The sequence below is a fragment of the Mesocricetus auratus genome, unplaced genomic scaffold, assembly GCF_017639785.1.
Source record: "Mesocricetus auratus isolate SY011 unplaced genomic scaffold, BCM_Maur_2.0 Super-Scaffold_100020, whole genome shotgun sequence".
In the NCBI taxonomy this organism is placed as follows: Eukaryota; Metazoa; Chordata; class Mammalia; order Rodentia; family Cricetidae; genus Mesocricetus; species Mesocricetus auratus.
The window spans coordinates 7,303,443-7,329,239 of NW_024429201.1; the positions used below are offsets into that span (position 1 = coordinate 7,303,443).

A 25,797-nucleotide genomic window follows, 5' to 3' on the forward strand; every position below is an offset into this window, starting at 1 on the left:
AACTGGCTTCTTGTGACAGAACTTTAACCAGCCTTTCATTTTATGTGTTGACTCAACGCAGGCCAGGGGATTCTTTGAAAGACAGCAGGGCTGTAAATCAGCAAGCCCTGTAAAGATGCATTCCAGGGTCCCAGAGGAAAAAGGCTGCACACAAAGGCCCCTCTTCTCAGTCTTCAGGAATGCTGCAAGTGGCCTTGGAGGTCTTGGGGTTAGACTGTGGGAATGGAAAGTCTCTGGGAGAGGGACACAGCAAAGCAGCAGCAGGGGCATCCAAGCGTGCTTCTAAGAAGGATGGGCTTCCAGAAAGCAGAGTGGTGCCTAGTGGATGCTAAGCGCCCAGTGAGCGTAGTGGGTGACTCGGGCTTCTTACTCCCCGGCTGTGGGCCTTCAAGGAAGGATGTCTGTTTTTCCTAGGCCTTGCCCATGCTCTCTGCAAGAAGTTGGGCCTGATCGCACGGGGACTCTGGAAGTAAGTGGCCCTTCAAACCCTTGAGTTTGAAAGCGTTCAAACAGGTATCTGTATCTGGAAATAGAGGGACCATCCAGGAAGGAGGGGGGGGAGGGACAAAAGAAGGCAGAGGGAAGGAAAGTGATAAAACCAAGGCATGATACGTGCATACATGCAAATGCCTCGGTACAATTAATATATTAGCCATAAGGCATTAGCAGAGGTTCTGGAGCTACGGAAATAAGAGAAATGGGAAAGCGTGCATGGCGGAGAGAACTCTCCAGTTCCCTGGCTAAGGCAGGCACTGGTGCTGGGCGGGGCCTGCTAAGGCCGGTAAGTGATTCCTGCGTGTCTGCCAAAACATTTGGGATTTTCAGGGAGTATTAGGGGCACTTCTGTGCCCACGGCTCTTCAGGATATGTGTCTTCTAGAGCTTTCCAAATCACACAGCTCTCTACATAGGGGAGGCTGAGCGAGAAGAAGAGAAGGCAACGGCTAATGTCCTCCTGGGGCAGTGCCCCCTGAGGCCTCCAGGCAGCAGAACAAAAGTGGATTTTGGTCAGCTGCTTGCCCACCTACACCAGTGATTTGATGTGGCACAACGGACATCAGAATGCGAGAGTCAAAATTCTAGCCATTCCAGTACTTGGGAGATCTGTGAAACAAAATGGGAGGAATGCTACCTCCGCTCCAGGTACGAGCAGGTAGGAGGTTTATATAAGAGCGTCGGACGTTCCTTTCCTTCCCTCTGTCTGTCCCTTTCTCTTCCTTACCTCTTCCCTTCTGTGTATGTCAGTCCCGCTAGCTGGAAGAGGAGAGCACAAGCAACCCTGTAGCCCAGTAGCCTGACGCCCATGTAGGATCAGGGTCCAGGACGGACGTGGGTTCTGCACTCACACCTCCTTGGCTCCGAGTGATGGCAATTTGCCACTGACAAGTATCACTGTGGACAACACTATTTATTCAGCTAGGATGCCAAGAATTGTTAATCCCTGACTCATCGGGAGGAGGAATTTGTGAGAAACGGGGAGAGTGGGTGAGTGGGTAGTGAATGAGAATCAAGCTCAGGAAGCAAGGGTATCGCTGTGCTGGTTTGCTGTTGTGGGGTGTAGAGGAAGGGAGGAGGCAGTCTTTTTCTTTGGAGGAGTTCACTTGAGGACCATGAGGACCCCACATCTTCCTTTGTGTACATGGAAGAGTAGCTACAGAAACTGAGGCGGGTTGGGGGGTCCTTCTTTTACTTTTGTGGAATTTTATTTTATACTGAACCAGGGATTCCAAGACTTGGAGTCTCTGCAGAGTGGTCACCTCTGGAAAAGAGAGGCCCCCAACCCTGTCATCACAAGGGACCATCATGCAGGAAGCAAGTCTAAAACCTGTGTCATCCTTAGGCATAGTACCACTGTGCCCGGATTTTGGGTTAAATCTGGGTCCTTGTGTTTGGTTCAGTTGGAATTTAGACTCACATGACAACCAAGAGTAAGAACCGGATCCCTGATGTCTCCAGACATTCTCTCTTACCCCCTTTCTTCACACATGGACTGATTTCAGCAGCCTGGCCAGGACCTCACAGAGGCATTTCTTAGTGGCCTGCCGGGGGCTTTCCCTGCTTCTTGGAGCCAAGTGGGACCAAGGAGAGCCTGAGTCACCCTGGGAGCCAGGAGGCTGTGTCTCCTGTTGTGACAGTTCACTTGCGGTCCCTGCACAGATTTATGCTTTCTTCCCCCTCCCAGGCCTTTCTCCCCAGTCCTTGGGCCTTATCGTGCTTCTTCTGCCCACTGCCATGATAACAATGGTCTCTGCACCCCAACACCCCCCCCCCCCCGCCTTTCCTCCTCCTCAAGATTCTTGCTGCTTCTTCTAAGTCTCTCCCTGAGTCCATGCCGTGAGGGTTTCCTTCCCTAAAGTGCCACAGAGACTCTTGGTACCAGCTCATATTTCAGTGTCCCACAAGAGTCAACCAGGCAGGTGGCAGGGCCATAGTCCTGAAAATCTAGGCAGTCTGAATGAAAGGGAACTGATTGCAACCTGTAGCAGTAATCAGTGGTCATGAGCCACTCATGAGGTAGTAAATCCACACGCAACATGTATTTACAGTCGCCAAGCCTTCTTCTAACCCACTTCTCCCATTTAATGGATGAGCTAACTGAAGCTCAGCGAAGACCAGCGCCTACGTTTGAGGCCTTGTCGGCACCGGGTGGCTCTGCATCCGAGGTCCCTCTGACTCTGGATCCTCTGTTCTCTGCCCACTGGGGACTTTACTGCCACCTTCACACTCATCCCCGGCTAAGCCAGCTCCATCTTTGTTCCCAGGAAAACCTAATATATTGGGCTGAAAGGAACCCAGTGACAGAGAGAGAGGAGCAATGAGCAAATTGGCAAAGAATGGGCTGGCAAAACCAGCAGAGACAGCTGATCTGAACAGGGGAAAGCTCTTGGACCCCAGACCGACAGCTGGGAGGCCAGCATGGGACTGATCCAGACCCCCTGAGGGTGAGAGTCAGTGAGGAGGCCTGGGCAATCTATGGGGTCCTGGACAGTAGATCAGTGTTTATCCCTGGCATACAAATGGACTTTGTGTGTCCATAAAGAGGGATGCTCTCTCAGCCTGGACTCTTAGGGGAGTGCCTGGACCCTGCCCTGAGTGAAATGACAGACTCTAGATATCCCCTATGTGGAAGGAATTGGCAATAGGGTGGGAGGATGGGGGGGGTGATGATGAGGGTTGCGAGAGGAGGGGAGGGAAAGGGAACTGGGATTGACATGTAAAACAAGCTATTTAAAATTAAAATAATAAAAAAAGAGAAAAAATATATTCAGCTGGGTGTCTTTAAACAGAAATACACATAAAACAAGAGTGGATAGTGACTGGTTGATGACCATGAGACTTGTTGGAACTTGGCCCTGCCTTCCTCTAGGAGCCATGGATTGTTCTTTAATAATTCAGTGTTCGCATTGCTGCCCTGAAAACCAAGAATCCCATATACTTCATTCTTAGTTGTCTGGCAGTGTGTCTCCAATTAAGCAGCATTATCTGTGAGAATAAGCACTGGCTCAGCTCTCTTCACCCCTAGATCTGTGCCACCGATAGCACATGGCAGGACCAGAACACTTGTGCTTATTTGTTTGTTTGTTTGTCTATATGTGTATGGCTATCTTTTCAGCATGTATGTCTGTGTACCACCTTATGCATGTATCTGTGGAAGGACATTAGGTACCCTAGAACTGGAATTAGAGATGTTTATGAGCTACAATGTAGGTCTGGAAATTGAACTTGGGTCCTCTAGAAGAGTAGCCAGTGCTCTTAACCTTTGAGCCATTTCCTTGCATTTTCTTAAATGAATGAAGAAGACATTAAGAAGGGAATTATGGAAGTGCAGGCTCATGGGAGTCAGGTGAGTTTGAACCATTGTCATCCACACAGACAAAAGTAGAGCATGGTTGGGATTCTGGAGTCATAACCCGAGAGTGGGACCCACTGGGGTCACCCATGCTTCAAGAAGATATGGAGGCCAGATTGCAGAAAATCGAGGACAGGGTAATGAGGAAGGAGGAATGGTAAGTGAGGTTGCATTTTTGAAGGGTTTGGTGAGGAAAGGAAAATCAGGATTTATAGGAGCTGGGGAGCCTGTGATCAAAGGCAGATGTTTCAGGTGAGAGGAGTGTACAGTAACTCCCAGTCCAGTAGGTAGCTTAAGAGAGAAGCCTGTGGTGCGGTGAAAGAAGGTGGAAGGGGAAGAGTGTGGTTCAAGGCAGAAACTGATGAGTGGCAGTCTGAAGGGGTCAGGAAGTTGGAGTCCTTCCAGATCGCCTCAATTTCCCTTATGCATCAGGAGCCTGTGGTAGTTTGAATGAGAATGTCCCCCATAGGCTCAGATGTTTGAATACTTGTTCCCAGTTAGAGGGGCTGTTGGGTAAGTTTAGAAGCTGTGGCCTTGCTGGAGGATATATGTCACTGGGTATAGGCCTTGAGGTTTCAAAGTCATACACCATTCCCAAAGCTCAGCTTCCTGCCTGTGGTACAAGGTATGAACTCTCAGCTACTGCTGCCGCCACCATGCCTTAACTCCACTATCATGGACTCTAACCCTCTGGAATCACAAGCCTAAATAAACTCTTTTTCCCTATAAACTTCCTTGGTCATAGTGTTTTACTACAGCACCAGAAAAGTGATTAGTACAGAAGCCAAGTGAGAAGCAAGAGTTGGCACTTGGAAAGACTGAAGTAGGACTTTCTGGACCCTGTAGTGTGAATTCTAATTGGTCTTGATAATAAAAACCCTGAGTCAGATATAGGAGTAAATGCTGAAAGATCAGAGGAGTAAAGGAGCCAGCCACAAGAGAGACCTTTTACCTCCACAGAATCCTCAGGCCAAAGTGGGCAATCCTGTCTCCACAAATCTTCAGGTTTAATGCAATGAGCTCCTGTCTCCTCCCACCTTGCATTGCTCTCTCCAGCCAGCCATGTCACTTCTGTCTCCACCTCCCTAGTGCTGGGATTAAAAGTGCGTGGCTCCCAAATACTGGAATTAAAGCTGTGAACCACCACCACATGGCTCTGTTTCTCTTTTAGACGGAATCAATTTCATGTATCCCAGGGTGGCCTTGAACTCACAGAGACCTGCCTACCTGTGCTTCCCAAGTCCTGGGATTAGAGGTGTGTGCCACCACTGCCTGGCCTCTATGGCCAACTGGTGACTAGCTCCAAACTCTGACCTTCAGACTAGCTTTCTTTGTTAAAGCACAAACAAAATATCACCATAGGAGGATTTGTAGACACACTGACTGGGGACCAAGAAATTATCTATGGCAGCCAGGATTAAAAGAGTAGGTTCTAGTGAAAGGCATTTGTGATCAGCTGTGAAGTCAAGAAGAGGGAAAAGTAGACGTGGCAGGCTGAGGGTGAAGGACACCAATGTTCTATGAGGTTTCCTTTTAGAGGGTGATCAAGTCCAGACTTCCACCATGAATGCTAGTGGTTTGTAAATTTCCTGGTGTTAACATCCAGGGATTGCAAGATAATGTGGTTGATCCTACACCAATTTACCACGTCTCGTGTTGATTGAGTTGAATTGATTTTTGTACTGATTAAATCATGCTTCAGAAAACTTACTGAGGCTTTAGGTCTCAGGCAGTAGCATAAGAGTTCATTTCAGTGAGGTGACTTGGTATCATGTAAAGAGGAAACCACTATCCTCACAAAGTGAAGCATGAGTAAGGCAGCCATCCTTTCTTCTGTGCACCTTGCAAAGTATCATAGAGTGGTTATGTGAAGGAACTATGAAAAGAGAGTTTTGCACTTGGAGAAGCAATGCGACTGTAGGAAGAACTTCTGGTCTCAAAGTTAATTAAGTTAGCAGTTGAGAGTCTCCCTTATAAGCCTGAAGCACCTCCAAACAAATTGGCTTAGGCTCTATCACTAGCCAGTTGTTATTGGACAGATAGGCCACTCTGGATGCCACTGTCTTAGCTAAGACATTGGGAACCATTGGTTATCTAAAGTTTCTGGATTCCACTGTCTTAGCTAAGACACTGGGAACTATTGGTTATCTAAAGTTAATTCTTTAACAGTTTATTGCTGCATTAATTAGATGATGTATAGAATATTCTTAACAGGGCTTCTACTATTTATGAAATACTTAATGGACTTTATATAATTAAAGAATCTGTTCATTTTTGTTCAGACCAAGTACCAGAAAAATAAAGTGACAGAGTTGGTCCTGGAAACCAGCTGACGTCAAGTTTTGCATGCCTAGCTCTTCAAGGCTATGAAAATAGTAATCACAAGGAGCTAAACAACAACAACAACAAAAAGCAAGCAAACAAACTTAGTCTTTTTAGAAGTTTACTTTAAAATCTAAGTTGCCAGGGGAGGAACCTTTCCTCTAATTTGCTGTCGAGTCAATTATTTATGCTAATCAGACCAAGGGAAGTTGAAAAATGAAAAGTGAGCATGATCATCAAATGCCATTTGAAAAATGTCTTCAACTTTTCCTTCAGTTTCCAATTCCTAATTTGTTAGTGTACACACTCCACATGGGAATAGCATGCAGAATACAGTAACCCTGATTTCTAGGTAAGTAAACAGAGCAAAGACAGTTCATCTTGCAGTAGTTCCTCAAGAAGAAAATAAAGACATAGAGTGAGGGCATTGTGATATTTTAAAATAATCAAATAAGAGTCCATGTTTGCTATCAATGTCTAAGAGAGCCCCACCCCCAGTAAAGGACATGACACTGTACCCTGCTCATATTTACTTATCTTGTTAACTTCATTAAACCCAATGGGAAATGGTTTCAGTCTCACAGCTAATTTGTTCTGACATGTCTTGAGAAAGGTTTTTTTTAATTGTGCCTACTGCTTTCTGTCAAACCATGCCCCAATTGAAGGGGCATCTGTTATTGGAATGTCTTTCAAAAACAACAGTGGAGCCTGGACGTCTGGAAGGTTTACAATAAAACCTTCTATTTGAAGCTCACATTTGTGGAGGGATGGTTGAGTTTATTTTGCTTTATTTTTTTTAAGTGTTTCTAGGTTTTTTAGAAAGTTGTCATGTGTGATCATGTTTCTTCAACTGAACATCTTTGATTAAATCCAGTTTAAAGAGGGCTGGGGAAGGAGACTCCCAACAGGACACAAGAAGTAAATAGTATGTTTGGGTGATTTGGGGGCTGGTGGCTCAGCGTGCAAGTTGAATTTTAAAGGATATACTTTCCTATGGCCTGCCATCCATTTCCACTGGTCTCTTTTGGAAGGCCTTAAGCTAAATTGGTCATGTAGCCAATAGTTAATGTCCTTTGTGTACCACTAAGGTACAATGGCCTCTGGCATCGGGAGGTAAATGTGGGGAAGACTCCTAGTTCTCTTGGTTACAACCCTAGTGCTACAGAGTGTATTGAAGGGAGATTGACTCACAGAGCACCCTGTGATCCCAGGGACTGAATCAGGAGGATCAAGAGTTCAAGGCCATTCTGGGTATAGTGAAGTCATGTCTCAAAACAACATCCAAACCACACACAAACAAACAAAAAGGACAAAACAACCACAAAGAAAAGGCAGCTTTGATCAAATTTGGGCAGACACGGGAATATTTGTCCATAGGCACAAGAAACAAATGCAAAGGTATTTCAAAGGTAGAGTATGCCAATCTTTCTGCCCCAGGGGTCAAGCTCATTAGAGGCTGACAGGCGCAGCAGCTATGGGTCTGAGTTCTGAAGTCGATGATAAATGGATGGACTTGCTGGCTTCTTCATGTCAGGCCACGGGGCTGTGCAATCCTCCTAGTTCATGACCTGTCTCCACCAGATGCCAAGCAGTAAAGCCCTCCAGAACAGACCCAGACAAACTTCTGAAGGGCCAAGGAATCACTCTGAAGGTTATGGACTCCTGATTGGGGTTCCCAACTGTTAATTAACTAATTATAAAGAGAGAGATTTCTAATTAGGACATGTTGACTGACTGCTACATTCTAGATTGGAGTTAACTCATAAACAGGCTGCATTGTAGTGCTCATGGCCAAGCCCATTAGCATTGCTCTCCCAGTCTCCCGAGCTAGACATCTTAGGGCTGTGCTTCTCACTGCCAAGAGACTTGTGCATCAACAGTCCTGATATGTGGGAGTCATCGTCTCGCAGATTCGCTTGTCCTCTTATCTCCAAAAACACTGGCTTGGGTTCAGTCCGTATCAGGAATTCCCTTGGGATGCTGTCACAGCCTTTCCATGGCTCTGTAACCTCTTCTCTTTTACTAGTACAGGGATTCTCAACTTTCCTAATGCTGTGGCCCTTAAATACAGTTCCCCATGTTGTGATGACCCCCAACCACAACATTTTTTGTTTTTTCTTTGTAACTGTAATTTTGCTACTGTTATGAATCAAAATGTGAATATCTTTATTTTCTGATGTTCTTAGGTGACCCCTGTGAAAGGGTCATCCAATCCCCAAAGGGGTCTCAACCCACAGGTTGAGAACCACTGCATAAAGCCTTTTAAGGACACTCCATGGCCTGCTGAATAATACCCATCCTCCTTAGATGATTGTTTTTAATAGTGCTAAGGATTGAACCCAGTACATGCTAGATAAATGATTTACCACTGAGTGACATCTCAGGCTCTCCTTAGCTGAGTGTAAGCCTCTTCACATAGGGTGCCCTATACTCCAGCCTTCAGAAACCAAAGTTCTTCTCGACTTTGGTTATCTGGTGTATACCATTCCTTGTGCTGAGTCCTCCTTTATACCCCCTCTCTTAGTTCAGGTCTTTGTGTTTGGAAACAATTTTCTGGGCATATTCCGGGACAGTAGCTAATTGCATTGTGTATATAATACAAGGTATCCAGTTTAATTTGATTTTCTAAGAAATAATGTACATTTTTTATCATATGTAGATCTCATGCGATGCTTGAAACTTATCCAGGCTAAACAACTACCTACATTTCAAACAGAGCTGCTCATCCTGATTTCGACTTGCTAAACCTGGCAAGCCTGGCCGTGCTGAGCCTCAGCTGTTGACATGTCAGTTACATGTCTCTGGCAAAGTCTTGTAGCAGCTCCTTCCAAACACTCAAGTGAACAACTAGGCTTCGTGTTTCTTGGTCAGAGGGAAGACGAACTGGAAAAGGATGAATTCTGCTGCTTAAACTGTCTCACTTGGAAAAAGTCAAAAGTAAGAAAGCTAGGCTATTTTAACAGGACACAGGAATTCCATTCCCTTCACCTGGCAATATTTTGGCAGTCAAAAACTGTTTAAATGTATGGGTTGGAAAAAAAGAAAGCAGTGTGGAGCTGAAAGTTACATGTAGCAGACAGACATAAGGAAAGCAAAGGCAGGGAACAAAAATGAAATAATGTCCTCCACACCTGCCACCTGCCATTGTACCTTAAAGTCACCCCTTTAAACTGTCCTGTGACCCTGTAGAACAGGTGAACATTGCCACAGTCTGTACAATCGCACTTCCCATTTTAGGGCCATGTTAGCTCCAACTACTATTGCACCCCCTTTCCACGGACTGGCTGTAGGGAAGCTGGCTGCAGAGGAGCTCTGTCGGCAGACCTACCTGTAACTGCCAGGTTCTGCACGGGATTCGGGCTCAGTCCCCTTGCTTCCTGGGAAGATTGCTTTGCCTGTCGGTGACTTAGATTTCTACTTTTGTCTAAGGCTTGTGGCTGTAAAACTGCCTTGACTGAAAGTTTGTCTTCAAAGCTTATGACTCGGGGACATAAAAGAGATGTTTGAAGAGGGGGAAGGGAATAAAGCATTCGAGATTCTGTATGGGATGGGCTGTTTGCTACAGCTGCCCTCTCTCACTTCCTTCAGGGAGACCATTCAATAAGCCAGCGACTTGGGTAACAGCCCTTAAATTGACATTGTTTAGGGATGAATGGATCCAATTGGCTTTAAACGTTTTGTTCCCCCACATAATTCCTATTTTAGGCAGATTGGTTACTATAGAGACTAGAGCTGCCTTCATTCTGGATAGTCAAGAGACGACAAGCTCGCTGGCAGCTAGAGCAGAGGTCTAAGGTCCAAGGTCCTGGTCTCAGCCCAACCCAGAGTCACTGCGAACCTCTCACAGCGCACCCCAATGCAGCAGCTCTCCTGTCAATAGACAGGGATGAGAATGTCTATGCTGGAGCCTTTGGGACAGTGATATTTATTTGTTTTATTATTGGCATTGAGCGAGGAGGAAGGTCTAGGGATGAGGGAGAGGGATTTGAACCCAAAGTAAATTAAAAAACAAATGAGCTTATGTTCCTAAAGGTCATAGAGAAAGGCTGCAATTTACAAATGATTAATTTATAAGTTGTTTGTTCCTATCCTTCAGAAGAATTTATTCTATTTACTAGTAGCTCTCTTCATAATTTTTTATTTCTAAAATATTTTTAAAAAATAAGTGTGTATTAATTGGACCGAGTAAAGAGTTACATGCATATAATAAACTTTATGCATATTCACCCTCTCTGTTGCCTTTGTCATCTCCTCCCTTCTTTCCTCTTTACCTCCCTAACAGTCCACCTTTTACTTTCATGTCTTTCCCCCATAAAGTCCACAAATGAGAGTAAAACGTAAGATGCACTGAGCTCTAGTTACACCCATCCTTCCTACCTTTTGTTCTTGTTTACGGCTCAATAAAACTTTATTGTGATTTTTCAGACACAAAAGTGAGATGCTAATGTGAAAGAATCCCTATACATCCATTACCTGGCTTCAAGAGCTATCACTATTGTCACCTTATTTCCAACTTATTTGCTTTTCTATTCTTTTACCTTCCAGCCTACATAGCAGCAAGTCCTAAATATCGTACCAGGTTCTTCATGCATTTCTGTGTCCCTTTAACACACTAAGACCATTAGCACACCAACAAACAGTGATTCCTTAATACCATCTAGCACCTAATCCATATTCAATTTTCATAGATTTTTCTTCTTGATAGTTGGTTTGACCAAGCAGGATTCAGTAATGGCCCACATATTATGTTTGTCTGATGTGTCCATACATGATTTTAAGTCAGTGACACATCCCCTTTCTTCTCGCCTGCCATTTTATTTAGAAAAGTATCAAAGATTTCAAGAAAACATGCGTACTGTGATCACCATTTACTGTCACCTTTTGCACAGTGTGAGTGTTAGGGATGGTGTACCACCAGCATTGCCACCATCATCGCCACCATCAGCACCATTTTAGCGAGCCATTGAGAGGTTACAAGTGTGTTGCCCACATTGTAGCATTTTATCTTTGACCATTTCAGTGAGCATCTCCTGAGATCAGGGACATTCAGTTACAAAGACCCATGATAAATATTACACTAAAACAGAAATATGATCCATTGTTCAGTCTATACTCAAACGCTGCCAACTGATTGTGGAGGAGGGGACAAATAAGGAATAAAACACAGTGTCTATTTGACTCTTTACACCCATTTTCCCCGACCCCAGTCAGGACCAGCCCTGGACATTGGGCTTGTTAGGCAACCAGTCTCTCTCCCACTGAGCAGCATCCCACCCTTCTCTTGAATTCTCTACAACCTAGAATGTTCTGCAAAGAGCTTCTTTTATCTTCCATGATGTTGACATTTTTCCCCCATGGCCATATTAATTTATTTTTATTACTCAAAAATTTTAATTTAAATACACTTTGATCATATTCATCCTTTCCCCCAAGTCCTTCCAGACCATCTCTGCTTCCCTACCCACCCAACTTTAAGTTATTTCTCAAAAAACAAACACAAACCCAATACAACAACAAAACCCTCAAAACAAAATAAAACACACCCAAAACAAACAAACAACACCCTCCCCAAACTGCAACTGTGACTGTAACTGTAATTGCACACACAAAAAAAACCTGTGAAGTTCATTGACATTTGTCTTAGTTAGGGTTTCTATTGCAGCAACAAAACACCATGACCAAAAAGCAAGTTGGGGAGGAAAGGGTTTATTCAGCTTTCATTTCCACATCGCTGTTCATCACCAAAGGACGTCAGGACAGGAACCTGGAGGTAGGAGCTGATGCAGAGGCCATGCCTGCTTTCTTATAGAACCCAGGACCACCTGCCCAGGGTGGAAACACAAACAATGGACTGGCTCTCCCATTGCTCACTAATTGAGAAAATGCCTTACAGCTGGATCTCATGGAGACATTTCCTTGGCAAGGCTTCTTCTGATGACTCTACCTTGTGTCAAGATGACACACAAAACCAGCCAGTGCAACATTTTTAAAACATCTGTTTTTTTTTAATTTAAGAAGTTCCTGGGCAGCATGTTCTTTGGCTGGATTTACCTGAGTGTTCTTACTTTTAGGCAGAAGAATCTTAAATTTGAGGCCAGCCCAAGCTATATATACATAGTAAGCATCTCCCCACTCTCTCTTCATAAATATATATGTATTAGTAATTATATAATATATTAATTAACATATACATAATATATGATGTGTTGTTTTTACATATTATACTGTATTTTACATATTATCTATTCATTATTATTAATATATATATACATATATATGGACTAGCCTAGTATGTTATAATTTAGAACACAATTCCCCCCTTACTAATGCTTCATTTTGTTTCTTCTCTTGACATTTGTGCATTTATCTTTGTCCTCAGAGTCGAATCTGCCTCATACTTTCAGGAACTTCTGTGTGCTCTTAAGGATACCAAGAACATGTCGTCTCATTCATAGGCATGGTTACCACCGAGACTCTTTCTTGTTGCACAGAAAGCAGCAGCGTGTTCCAACCCACAGCTGTGGAAAGAGAAGGAGTTGGGGTCCATATCTCTCCACCTGAAACCTAGCGGCTTTATGAGACAGGAGGCACCTGGCCCCTGTGTGGAATTGCCAGCGGCACTGTCTGTTTCTGTATTTTCTCTTCGGGACTTGCACGTACCGGCCTACCAAGGCATCTGGCTTGTGTTGGTCCCCAGTACCTAGATACGGTTGTGCGCTTAAGTCATTGGGGAATTTGCTGCTTGTTTTTGGTCTCTTAGCCAGTAAGGTCAGAGCATACACAGAGAAGGTCATAAGACCTACCCCAGCAATCCAGACAGCTAATCCCTGCCTTTTGACCATGCCACAGACCTCTTTTTCTCCTTCTCCATGAGTATGGATGCCCCTCCCCACATCAAGAAGCCTGTCTGGACCAACTTCAAGGAATCCAGATGATGTCTTGTGCTCAGCTCCTGCTGCAAGTTCATTAGTTCTGGTCTATAGAGTTGTACCTTTTAGGGAAGGATATAGAGAGAAAGATGGTGGAGAAAGAAAGAAAAAAAGAAGAGGAAGTCATTGGACACACAGCACCCCACTTTCGCACCCCAGTCTCAAGTCATCTTATTTTACACTCTGACAAGCAAGCAGGCAGGAAGGGCTGAGCTCCCATAAGGGATGTGGAGGGAATCTGTCTGTGTTTTGTAGGGGAATGGAAAAGAACTGTAAGTGTGTTACTGTGGTAGACTGGTACCCCTGATGAACCATGCTTTATCAACACGATTGTGGCTGTCACGATCAGTCTGTTTAAAACCCCGCCACAGCAGAAAGTCAAAATTAGCAGCACCATTTGAAGGTTGACAGGGTTTGTTTGGTGTGGCTGAGACAGTTTTGCTCTGTAGCTCAGGCTGGCCTCAAATCTGAGTTCCTCTTTCAATCTCCCCAGTGCTGGGATTACGGGGTATGCCACTACGACCCTCTTCAAAAGCAAGAATTCTAATTCTCAGACAAATGTAATGTCTTCCCCACAGCCATCCAAATGCAAGTGGTGGCCTAGGTTTTGAACTCGGCTCTCTTCAGCTTAGAGGCCAATGCTTGTAGCCTGTAGTTCCCACCATTTCTTTTGGAGCACTGGGCTGGTTTACTTGATGCACAGTAAGGATTTTCTTTTCCCTCTGTTTCTGACTCTTTCACCACCTTCAATCTCATTCTACCCAAAGAGGTTTCATAGCTAAAGAGCTTCTTTAGGGTGTTGAACACTCACAGAAATGCAATACAGGCACATACTTGCTATTAATAAATCGAGCTAATAGGTCGGCAGAAAAGGACGACACGGCGATGGTGGCTGTTAGTATGTCATGCCTGTGCTTAGCATCAAATAATTCATTTTGAGAGCTGAGTCTGCTGAATAGCATTAGCTACTGTGACATTCCGGCAGAGCATCAGAAGTTGGAATGAAATGGGCGGGGACGTAAGAAGAGAAGGATGTTCCCAAGTACGTGGAGCTAGCAGAAAAGTCAGGACTGCCTGTGTCCCCAGCCTGCCCCAGTGACTCACAGACCAGCACAACTCCAGTTCTGAGCTGACACATGGGAGAAGAAAGGCTGACAGTGGGCCAGAAGTCTGGCGCGGTCAGAGGCTGACCCACTCAGCAGGCTGAAAGGGGAAGCTCGGGGCCTGGGAAGTCGGTTTAGATGGATTCTTATCAACAATTAGGGAAGGGATTTCTCGGGCTCTCTTCATTCATCTTGGGCCTGGGTCATTCACCTTTAAACTCTATAGCTAACGGATTAAACACACCACATGTTGGCGTGTCAAAGAATGTTTGGCTCCCGAGTTTCCCCCAAGAATTTTATCTGCACGGGACTGCTCAAGACACTCAGAGAATTTGAAGTCTGCAACAAAAATAGCAGGAGAGAGCGTCCCCACTTTCAATGCCCTTTCCAAAGAGAGTGTAGGGCGCACCAGAAGAGAGGGGCTGGATGAAATTCTATACTGTTTGTTACTAGATTTTTACATTTATAGACTGTGTGATGTTGGCCATATTTCCCAGCCTCTCTGGACCTCATCAGTCTCACCCATAAAAGTCCTGCCAGACTGGTGACATAGGGTGGCATAGGGACCGAATGCCTCCATGGTCTCTGCAGATACTGGGGTTGGCATCCTTCCCCTCTGCCTTCTCACAGCCTTCTTTCCTTCTGTGATGAATGTGAGAGCATGTTATAAAAGATTTTATCTGCCTCTGACTTCTTCTGACAAGGGAAAATTGGGCATCCCTGGAATCTAGATCAATATCCCACCTTGATCATCATGTGTATAGGAAATGTGCCTAGGAATGGAAAATCCTCCTCCTACCCAAGCACTTGCTGCAGCTCAGGATACACGCGAACCCTCAGACTGGGGAAGCTCAGAAACGCTAGCTGAGGCAGACTGATGTCTCTTGTAGGCAGAACTGAGGGCATGAGTAAAAAGAATGTTGTCTGTTTCTCTTGGGGGTTCCCAGTGCTGACCCTCCTCTCCAGGATCTGAAAGGTTTAATTGCTGGAGGAAACTCCAAAGGAATTCAGTCTGTGGAAGCAGAAACACATTAGCAGACAAGCTGTCCCAAGAGCTCCCCACCAGAGTTCTATGATTGCCAGAGTTGGATTCAAATCAGACAAGATGCCCAAGGAGATAGTGGAAGGCCTTTGACAGCCAGAGTGGAGGAAAATTACTAGGCAACTAAGGAAAGCAAATGCAATGCTCTTATTTTTATTGTAGCCCTCGAGTGAATTTTTGTTCTAAAGTTCTACATTTTCTGAAAACAAACAAACAAAACCATTAATATATTTATGAGCTGGAATGACCAATGGGGCAAACATGGTGTAGAAGGATGAGTTGAACTATATTCTGGGTTAGAGGTAGGTGTTTGATGATGTCAACTTAGATCTCATCTTTTAAAAGGATTTATTTTATTATTTATTTACGTGTGTGTGTGTGTGTGTGTGTGTGTGTGTGTGTCCATGTGGGTATATGTACACATGTGTGGAGGCCAGAAGAAGGTGTTGGATATCTCAGAGCCAGAGTTACAGCAGGTTGTGAGGGGCCCACTGTAGATGCTGGGAACTGAACTCTGCAAGGGCAGTTACGTTTTCACACCTGCTGAGCCGTCTCTTCAACACAAAACCTCATGCTCTAGGAAGTGAGTGTTATAAAGGAACACAGATGCCCTCTGCCTGTCCCCTCCGCTGTGAGTGGCCCACTGAGCTAGCTTGAAGGGACTTCTGAAGACAGGAACATCAAAATGTTTTCCAGAGAGCAGAGTCCTCCAGTAGGAGATAGGGGCGAGGTCAGGACAAGGCATTCATCTGAGCACATGAGTGCAGTGTGAAAGCTCAGAGCTTTGAGGGCAGCGCTCATGCTAGAATCCCAAATCCTCTAGTTATAGACGATGGAGCTTTGTGGGGCAAGATTCTCGGTCTCTCTGATCTGTGAAATGTGGAAATAACCCTTAGTTCACAGCATGGCTTTTGAGGTTTAAAATGGACTTATTGGACATTTTATTTTATTCTACAAACTAGACGCCTTCCCTCTGGCCACCTTCCTCCAGGGCTCTGTCTTTATGTCCGATACTTCCATTTGGGCTGGAGATATGGCTCAGCCGTTAAAGGCTAGGCTTACAATCAATACTTCCGTTCACTCTTGTAAGTCTCCACTGGACATTCTGCCTCTCACATCTTTCCCTGAAAACACAGTAATCATCAAGTCCTGGATAGATCCCAGGGAGTGCTGGGTGTCTGGCCGGACCTGGCTCACGCCGTAACTGGGTGAAGCTGGGCTTCTGCATTCTGTTGCCTCCTTTATGCGTGTGAGCTGCTTTCTTCCTGGAGCAGACACTTCTCTTGGCCTGCTCAGAGTCATCCACCCCACATGCCACTCCTAGATTTCGTAGGAGGTGGATTTGTCTTATGATTGGGAATCGTACCTCCCTCCCCTAAGCTCAGAAGGATAAGCCTTGGTGCTCTAAGTCCAGGAAAACTCACTCACCTACCACTGATTGGTTTAGGGAAAGGCAATTGCCCACTTTCAATCAATCAGATGCAAGAAGTCTACGTGAAACTTCTGCTAAGGATACTGCTTAACCGGTAAATCTCATGGGTGTGGCTACTTTCTCTTCTTCCCATTTTTCTCTCCTTCCCTCTCATCCATCCTTCTCATTTTAGAGACTTTTTTTGCACTTTTTGAAAAAATAATTATTTTTACTCTTCAAAAAATAATTACTTTTACTTTTCAAAAATTAATTATTTTTGTGGGTTAATTTTGGGTTTGTATGAGTTCATAGGTACCATGTGTGTGCAGATGCCCACAGAGGCCAGAAGAGGCATCAGATACCTTGGAACTTGAGTTATAGGAGATTGTAAACAGTAAGCTCTCTTAAGCTTTGAGCCATCTCTGTAGCCGCAAGATGTGTTTTCTTGAGATGGGATCTCACTCTGTAGCCCAGATTAGTTGTTAGTCATGATTTCCCCATGCCTTCCGAGTGCTGGGATTACAGATATGCTATGCACCAGCACACATAGACTTCCTTCCATTCGCAGAGTGGAAACGTTACCCGAAGCTGGGGCCGTGAGGCTATAAGCCCCAGAATAAAATGCTGGCAACCAAAGATGGAAAAGGAGTCTGTATTTGGGGTGATATTAATTGAGTCCTGGGCTGCTGGATTTCCTATTGGATGAGGTAAGTGTCTATATTAATTAAATCACTCTTAGATTTTCTATTGTTTGTAGCTGAAAATGTTCCTATCTGATAGCCCCTCCTTTTAGTCAAAATTTCTGTCTGAAATATCATACTGCAGCCTTCTTTTATAGCTCCATCGCTGTCTTTGGAGCAGAATGGCTCCACAGGGTCTCAGCTGAGTAAGATATTGTTGGAGACCATTGTGTTAGCGGGATCTAGGGAATAACCCTCAAAGAGTGCTTACCTGTCCTTTCCTTTCCTCCCCTTCCTTCCTTCCTTCCTTCCTTCCTTCCTTCCTTCCTTCCTTCCTTCCTTCCTTCCTTCCTTCCTTCCTTCCTTCCTTCCTTCCTTCCTTCCAGAACAGTGTTTCTCTGTGAAAGAGTCCTGGCTGTCCTGGAACTTGCTCTGTAGATCAGGCTTGCCTCAAACTCATAGAGATCCACCTGCCTGGCTGAGTGTTTGTATTTCCAACAGACATAGTCCCTAGAGACGAAGACATAAAGCCATCGTGATGGAATAGCAGATCTTGTAACTGATACTTCGCAGGGGGCCAGAGCCTTGATTCTTGCTCCTTCAGTCTCTGTGGAGCAGTGTCCACGTGCTCTACCTCTGCCTTCCTCTGAGCCAGGTACTCAAAGTGGGGCCCACCAGCAGGCCTTGCGTTCTGCTTTTTAAAGCCATCAAGTCCTCTGTCCCAGCCCAAAGCTTCTGAATCTGGAGATGCTCTCGAAGCAAAATCTCCAAGTCCCTCAAATGCAGATTAGGATTGACAGGCCTGGCTCAAGACACACAGAGTTTTTGGAGCTGGAAAGAGCACAGGTTTCCAGTACCAAGTCAAGAGCAAGGCACAATGTTATAAGAAGTTCTCATCTGCCTCTTTGTCTGGTTATGGAGATTGGGGGTAAAACCGAATGGTTAGATAAATAAACGCAGTTCTTTTAGAGTCCTTGGACAGGGAGGGCAGAACCACCCAGTACCACCACTTTGCCCAAGATTCTGTCTTCTCTCTGCAAGAGACCTGAGTTTGGCAGAAACTGAGAGGATGAGCAGAAAAGGAAATAGCAGTGATATAGTATGGGGGGCCTGCTGGGGGTTCAGCCACACACCCCAGACCTTCATGTGGGTCCTGTGTGGCCATCTGCCCATGCCCTGCCATGCCCAGGAGCTCGTTATTGGTAGCACCCAGAGTTCAGGCAGTGTGGGTTAACCATGCCAGTGAAAATAAACATGTGTGCATGAGATTTGTGACTGTCAAAGCATTAATTTACATGAAATACACTGCTATTCCATAGACAAGAAGACTGTCCCGGGGAATTTCTGACACCCACCCCTCCCCCACCAAAAGTTTCATGGGAATCCAAACTATAATCAGAAGTTACTTTGTTCAACTGTCAGGAGATGTCTCTGACTTGGAGATAACCAAATCTCTCTCTGTGCATATGCAGATACATGGTGTGTGTGTGTGTGTGTGTGGACAGATACTGGCTCATGTGTGCACAGGTCAGACTTCAGACTTCAATGTCAAGTGACATCCCTAACTCGGACCTTTTTTTTTGGATTTGGGGTTTTAACATTGAAGCACTGTCTCCCATTGGCCAGGAGCTCGCTGATTCAGGTTGTCTGGCCACGCCATCTCAGGGATCATCCTGTCTTTGCCCCTTCCACACTGGGATTACAAACATGTTCTGTCATGGGAATTGAACTCTGATCCTTGTGCTCACAAAGCAAGCGTGTATTTATTTATGTATTGTTTTCACATCTGTAAGGCAGTTTCCCCTCCCTCCTCTCTCCTCAGTTTCCCATTCCCCGCCTCTGCTCTTCCCCTCCTACCCCCTCCACTTCTCTGAAAGGGCAGGCCCCCTATGGACATCAACCAGCCATGGTATACCTAGTAGCAGTAAGACTAGGGACTCTCTCTCCTATTAAGGACAAAGCAACCCAGCAGGAGGAAAGGGTCCCCAAAGCAGGCAACAGAGTCAGAGACAGCCCCTGCTCCTACTGTTAGGAGTCCCACAAGATGACAAAGCTACACCACTGGAAAATGCAGACTTCCTGGTTGTCTCTGTGAGCCCCTAGGAGCCCAGGTTGATTCTGTGTGTTTTCTTGTGGCTTCCTTAACCCTTCTGGCTTCTACAATCCTTCTCCTACCTCTTCTGCGGGATTCCCTGAGCTCCACCTAATGTTTGGCTTCCATCAGTTGCTGGAGGTAGCCTGTCTGATGAATTGGGCTAGGCACCAATCTATGCCAATCTATGAGCACCATTAGGAATCATTTTATTGACTTCCTTTTTGGCAGTCATGTTCTTCCCTGGGTCTCTGCACTATCCTCCTTCCGGGTCCTGTCCCTCCAGGCAGTGTCACTGGTGGTTCCCTCTCATGGTGTGGTTCTCAAGCTGAACCAGTCATTGGATGGCCACTCCCACAAGGCAACGTTTTACCAAATGGTTTGTCTTCCCAGTCCTTGGGGACTAGTACTCTTAAAAAAGTAATGTGATGATTTGTGTATGTGATGCTGAGGACCAAGTGAGGCTCACATGCTAGACAAAAACCCTACCAATGAGCTGCACCCCAACTTTGCCTCCAAGTTCTTACCAGATGTCTCAAGCTAACCCTCAAGAGCTAGAGCATTCTTCTTACTGCTGTTGATGACACTCCCATAAAACTTGGTGGGAAAGTTGATTTTACCACCACTGTTGGATTGTTAGGGCTAGCATAGCACAGCGATATGAAGCGTGTGTTGCAAACAACAAGGTTTGATATTTTTTGACAATCTCATGATTCTGGAGGCCAGATGAGAAAGACAAAGCATGCACACATGGTTTCCCCTGAGGCCCCTCTCCTGAGTTTGTGGATGGCTGCCATCTTCTTGTGTCTTCATGACCCCTTCCTTATATGCATCTGTGTCCATATACCTTTCTATAAGGACACAAGTCAGTGGATCTGGATCTATGGAAATGACTCCATTTTGAGCTAATGCCCCTTTAATACCAATTTCGAATCTGGTCATATTCTGAGGCACAAGGGGTTAGGACTTTGGCACACAGGTTTTGAGAAGACTTCAAGCTCATAGCAGTAACCAACTGGAAAGACTCGTGAGCAACTTAGCCCTATGGGACAAAAATGATTTAGCAGCCACTGTTTTTAATTACATAAGCCCATAAAAAGTTATTGTGCCTTATACTGTGCTTTGGCAAACTAAGAAATTAGATCTCAAAGATGTAATATGATGTGTTTAGTAAAGTCAGTTGACATTGTCTGTGACAAACAATGATAAAGAGGGCGAGGCATATGAACACCTTCATCAGAAACAAATCAGTTTGCTTAAATACTATTGTATATCAAATCAACATCAAAGATATTGGCCTTGGGGCTGAAGAGATGACTCAGGGTTAAGAGCATGGCCTATTTTTTTAGAGGACTAGAGTTTGGTTCCCGGCATCCATGTTAGACAGCCCACAACCACCTATAACTTCATCTCTAGGGGATCTGATATCTGTGGCTTTTGAGGACATCTGTACTTGTATATCCATACCCCCCTCCACATGTGCAGACACACACACATACAATATAAAAATGAAACTTTTTAAAAATTTGACATATTTCTTGTGGCTAGGAAACCTCCCAGAAGAAAGACACTACCTATGGTCCTGCACACTGGTAGCTTGCTTCTGGTGACTCTGCCCAAGTCCTGGAGCACCCACTCAGAATAGTGCTAGGTAACATCTCCTGCAGTGACACAGCTCTCAGATGAGATGCCTTCAGCCTGTTCCAGGACCTCCAGCAGCCCCTGACCCTGCTGGTCTCTGAGTGGCACTCACACCTGCCTCTGATACCTGTAAAACCAGCCTGAGTCCAGCTGCCACAGCTATTCTGATCTAATCTACAACCTACTTGCTGGTGGAAACAACCCCAGGGAGACAGCTTCTGCCTTAACTTGTTCAGCCCTTGTTATCAGGTGTCAAAAGTGGTAGCATTCAGTTTGCCTCTAGAACCCTAAATACCAAGAGAGTCTGGGAAATGTGTTTTTCAGCTCTTTAGGTTCTGCAGTACAAGAATGCTCACAAAAAGAGGCTGTATGAATAGAAACTGCCATCTACTAGCATCAATGACTATACTTTTGGTTGTACATAGAAGTCATCAGCCACAGATCACTGGAGACACTGAAAAAAAGAAATTTGCTTCCCTACCTTGCTTATAGTTATGTTCATTTATTTATATATTGACTATGATTTTTCTTAATGTGCCAAGTGGCTGTGTAATCATGACAAAGACAATGTAGCATCGCAAGCTGAAGATACTATTTGGCTCCTTATGAAACATATTTTCTGATCCCTTAGCTAAATCCTGCCATGTCCAGCCTCCCTTGCTGCTGTGAGAAGTCTGATTGTAACTCAAGGACATAGGAGTGAAAATGGTGTAGACACTCATATCTTGTTCTTAATTTTTCATATCTCCCTCCCTCTGGAAGGCACGACAATCTTTTTCTGTAGGAGTGGATAGTAAATATTTTGGATCATATTTTATGGGCCACAGAGTCTCTGTTGGTTAAGTCTTTGTAGCAGAAAGTCAGCCTGTGACAACGTCCCTCCCCAAATAAAAGAGCCTGATTGCATTCTGACAAGACTTCATTTACAGGGCAAATATGATCTGTGTCTAAGGGATACTGACCTCTCACTGTGAGAGATGGCAAAAGAACACAAGGAGAGAACTTGAGTCCCTGAGGGATCATGTAAGCAAGACTACGCAACAGTAAAAACTGTTTACCTAAGAACTGTTCATAAAGAAAACAAACATCGGGCTCACTGAAGCCTCTGTGTGGTAGGGTCTCTGTTACCATAGCTTGAACCTGGTACTCTTTGGGCTTGTGAATGATACACTAGAAAACATTTAAAATCTTTTTCTTAACACCTTGATTCTGACATTAGCTGGCAAATGTTTCCTGGATATCTCTTGTAGGTTGGTCAGAGAATAAAAAGATGAGAAAAAAACCAGTCCCCTGTATTGGGACTCTTTAGTGACTGATAAACAGGCATGAGGTCAGCCATGAACAACTTGAAACTTGAAAATTTGAAGTATTTGAGTGAAAGCCCTCCGAGGGGAGCATCAAAGCCATGGTCAGGTTGGATTATATTCTTTTTTTTTTCCGAGACAGGGTTTCTCTGTATTGTGTTTTGGAGGCTGTCCTGGAACTCACTCTGTATACCAGGCTGGCCTTGAACTCACAGAGATCCGACTGCCTCTGCCTCCAGAGTGCTGGGACTAAAGGCGTGCGTCACCAACTAATTTAGCACAACGTTGCTTGTGACTCTGCTTGGTTACAGTGAAAATATATGGGTTAGAGAGATGGCTTGTTTGGAAGGGTCCTTGTGAAACAAGCAGGAAGATCCAAGTTCAGTCCCCCTGGAATGATGTTAAAAGTAGGGTGTGGTAGTATGTGCCTGTAATCAGAGACAAGAGGATCCTGGGGCTCCAGGTTCAGGGAGAGGCCCTGCCTCAAAAAAGATGAAGACTGACTGAGGAAGGCATCGCGATGTTGACTCTGGCCTCCATCTGTCCCTTCCAAATACAAACAATAAGTACATACAGTTAAAAGATAAGGCTTTAAGTCAGGGGAAGGAAAAAGAGCACATGGTGGCAAAGTCCAAAGCTAGGACAATGCTTTCAGTTGTCCTGTCCCAATGGAGTCTCACAGGGACACAGACACTTTCTCCTCCAGCAATGAGGTGTGACAGCATATGAGAGATGTTCTCCACCAGACAAATTCCAAGCTTTGGTGTCCAAGGTTTTTATTGGAGGTCTGTTACATGGACATCAGCATCACAGTGACTGACCTCAGCTATTCAGTCTCCAGCTCTCCAGAGCAAAACCAGACATTTACCATAAAGTACATTCTTAGCGTGAGCTTATCTAGCTCTATTGGTAAGGCCCTGGGCATACAAACACACTGATCAGGCAGAATAGCCCAAGGCCAAAGACCATTCCAGAAAGTAAGCTTTTCTTTGAAATTCGGAGGCTTTGAACACCCTAGAACTGCTGACTTAATCCTTTCTTTCCCTTGTGCCTTTTACTGTAAATAAGAGTAGATGTGGGGTTTCCCCTTTCTTGCTTTTTGATGTGCTTTCTTGGTAGGGATTAAGTTACAGCTTTTCCCTCCTTGATGGTAAGGTTGATGACTACCTTATATGCCATCCTCAACCTCCATCCAGTGACTGATGGAAGCAGAGACAGATACCCACAGCTAAACACTGAACTGAACTCCTGGAACCTAGTGACAGAGATGTAGGAGTGATGAGCAAAGGGGTCAAGACCATAATGATGAAACCCACAAAGACAGCTGACCGGATAAGGGGGAGCTCTTGAATCACAGACTGATGCCTGAGAGGCCCACAGGGGACTGATCCAGACTCCATGAATGTAGTCTCAGTGAGGAGGCCACAGAAATCACTGGGGCCTTGGGTAGTAGATCAGTGTTTACCATGGTTTATGAATGATCTTTGGGAGCCCATTCTAAATAGAGGGATGCCCTTTCAGCCTGGACACATGGGGAAGGGCCTAGGCCCTGCCCTGGATGAAATGGCAGACTTTAGAGATCCCCCAAGGAGGGCCTCACCCTCCCTGGGGAATGATGTGGGGATTGGGCGGGGGACTTGGAGCTGGTGGAGGGGCAAGGGAAGAGGGGTGGGAGAGGGAGCTGGGATTGACATGTGAAGCATTCATGTTTCTAATTTAAATAAAAACATTACGAAAATCCCCAAAAAAGTTACGGCTTTTATGGGGACCCTCACACAAGAATGAAAACAGCATGGGTTTGTCATCCATCATGAGGGTGAAAAGGGTTGGTAACTGGTAACTGCCCATCTGCTGGAAGGAACAAAACAGGGACACATGAAACATGAGTGAGACACACAGTGGTTCTACACAGCTGGGAGGTGCTTTCCAGCTGTTGGGTGGAGACATTAGGAAAAGAAAAGAGAGCTTGGAGATGAGCTTGGGACCCCAGAGGGGCCACAGAAGCAAGAGCTGAGTTAGTATTAAGAGAGCTATCTTGGGGCACTGCAGGATAGGAGTGCGATACCAATGCAGCAAGGCACCAGCGCATTGAGGCATGAAAGCTCCTGTCTGTTCAGAGGACAGTGGCTGTCCCATTGGCTCTAGTGGGAAAAGATTCTGGAAATGTATGTGGGAGTTGTTTCTTGGCATGCTTTACTTTCACAGGCTTTAGGATTCTCCAACCTCATTGCCTACTTGAGAGACTTGGTACCACTGAATTAAGTGACTTGACGTCATGTCATCGAGTTTTGTGAGATTTGTATGTGGACTTAAAAGATTTTTGTCTCTGTTATTGAAATCAACACCCTGTGGAAGCCCTTGGCTTTTGGAAATGGTTTTGCCCTAGAGTATATTTGACTCTACGGTTGATGGGAAATTTTCTCCATGAATTGGATAAATTCAAGTTTTAAGTAGAACCACTAATAACAAAGGTATTATGAGACAGAAAAGAAGCAAAGACCTATGATTGTGGGTGTAAATCAGAGAAGGTTTAAGGTAAAAGATGACTGGATTCATTATACTGTTGCTATAAGAATGAAAAGATTGAAACCAAGTACCAGTGCCTATTAAAATAGCGGCTAGGGAGGGAGTAGGGACAATCCATTAGGTTCAGAAATGGTGAATATAAGATACTCAGAAAAATGTCCAAATGATTTTCATCTAAGCATCAAAAAAGAGAGTCTTCATCTGGGCAGATGGTTCAATGGGCAAACAGCTTGCCGTGCAAGCATGAGTACTGGCGTTCTCAACCCTAGCACCTGTGTAGAAAGCTGAGCACTCTGGCATATGCCTATAACCCAAATGTCAGGAAGAAGAGACAAGCAAATCTCTGTCTCTCCCAGTTAGCCAATCAGTAATCCATTTTCAGGGAGAGACCCTGTCCCAAAAATAATGTAGAAAACAATAAAGGAAGATACCTGATGGTATCTCTGATTGCCGTGTTGAGAGTGTGTGTGTGTGTGTGTGTGTGTGTGTGTGTGTGTGTGTGCATGCTTGTGTACTCACAGTTCAGAACATCCTCGGCATCAAGGTTTTGTAGGAATAAATAACATGAAGAAAGAATGTAGAGGGGAGACGAGGCATCGTTAAGGAGAAGTTGGAAAATTCCAGACTCTAAGTGTCTGTTTAGGATGAGACACCAGAAAGTTAAAGAGAGTGGCAGGAGGAATGGGAGAGTAGTAGAGAAACTATTATTTGGGGGAGGAGCAGGGACTTGTGGATTAGTGGATAGATGAGGTGGCTGTGAGCTTGCCACATGGGTAGGCCAAGGAAGGAAACATGAGAACAGAGGCACCTCCAGATTCTCAAAACAAATTTAGAAAGGCAAGGCCTTCAAAGCTCCAACTCCCCCTCTTCATAAGAACCCAGGACAGGGTCTTACTAA

The 25,797-nt window shown here is 44.9% G+C and overlaps 1 long non-coding RNA gene across 1 annotated transcript in view; it reads left to right on the forward strand.

The window, feature by feature from the left end:
• Nucleotides 1–299: 299 nt before the first annotated feature.
• LOC121133144 overlaps nt 300–25,797 on the forward strand; it is a 64,655-nt gene continuing 39,157 nt past the window's right edge. The window contains exons 1-2 of the long non-coding RNA XR_005869902.1: nt 300–469; nt 911–1,142. This is a non-coding gene — a long non-coding RNA (uncharacterized LOC121133144). The remainder of the gene's footprint in view (nt 470–910; nt 1,143–25,797) is intronic.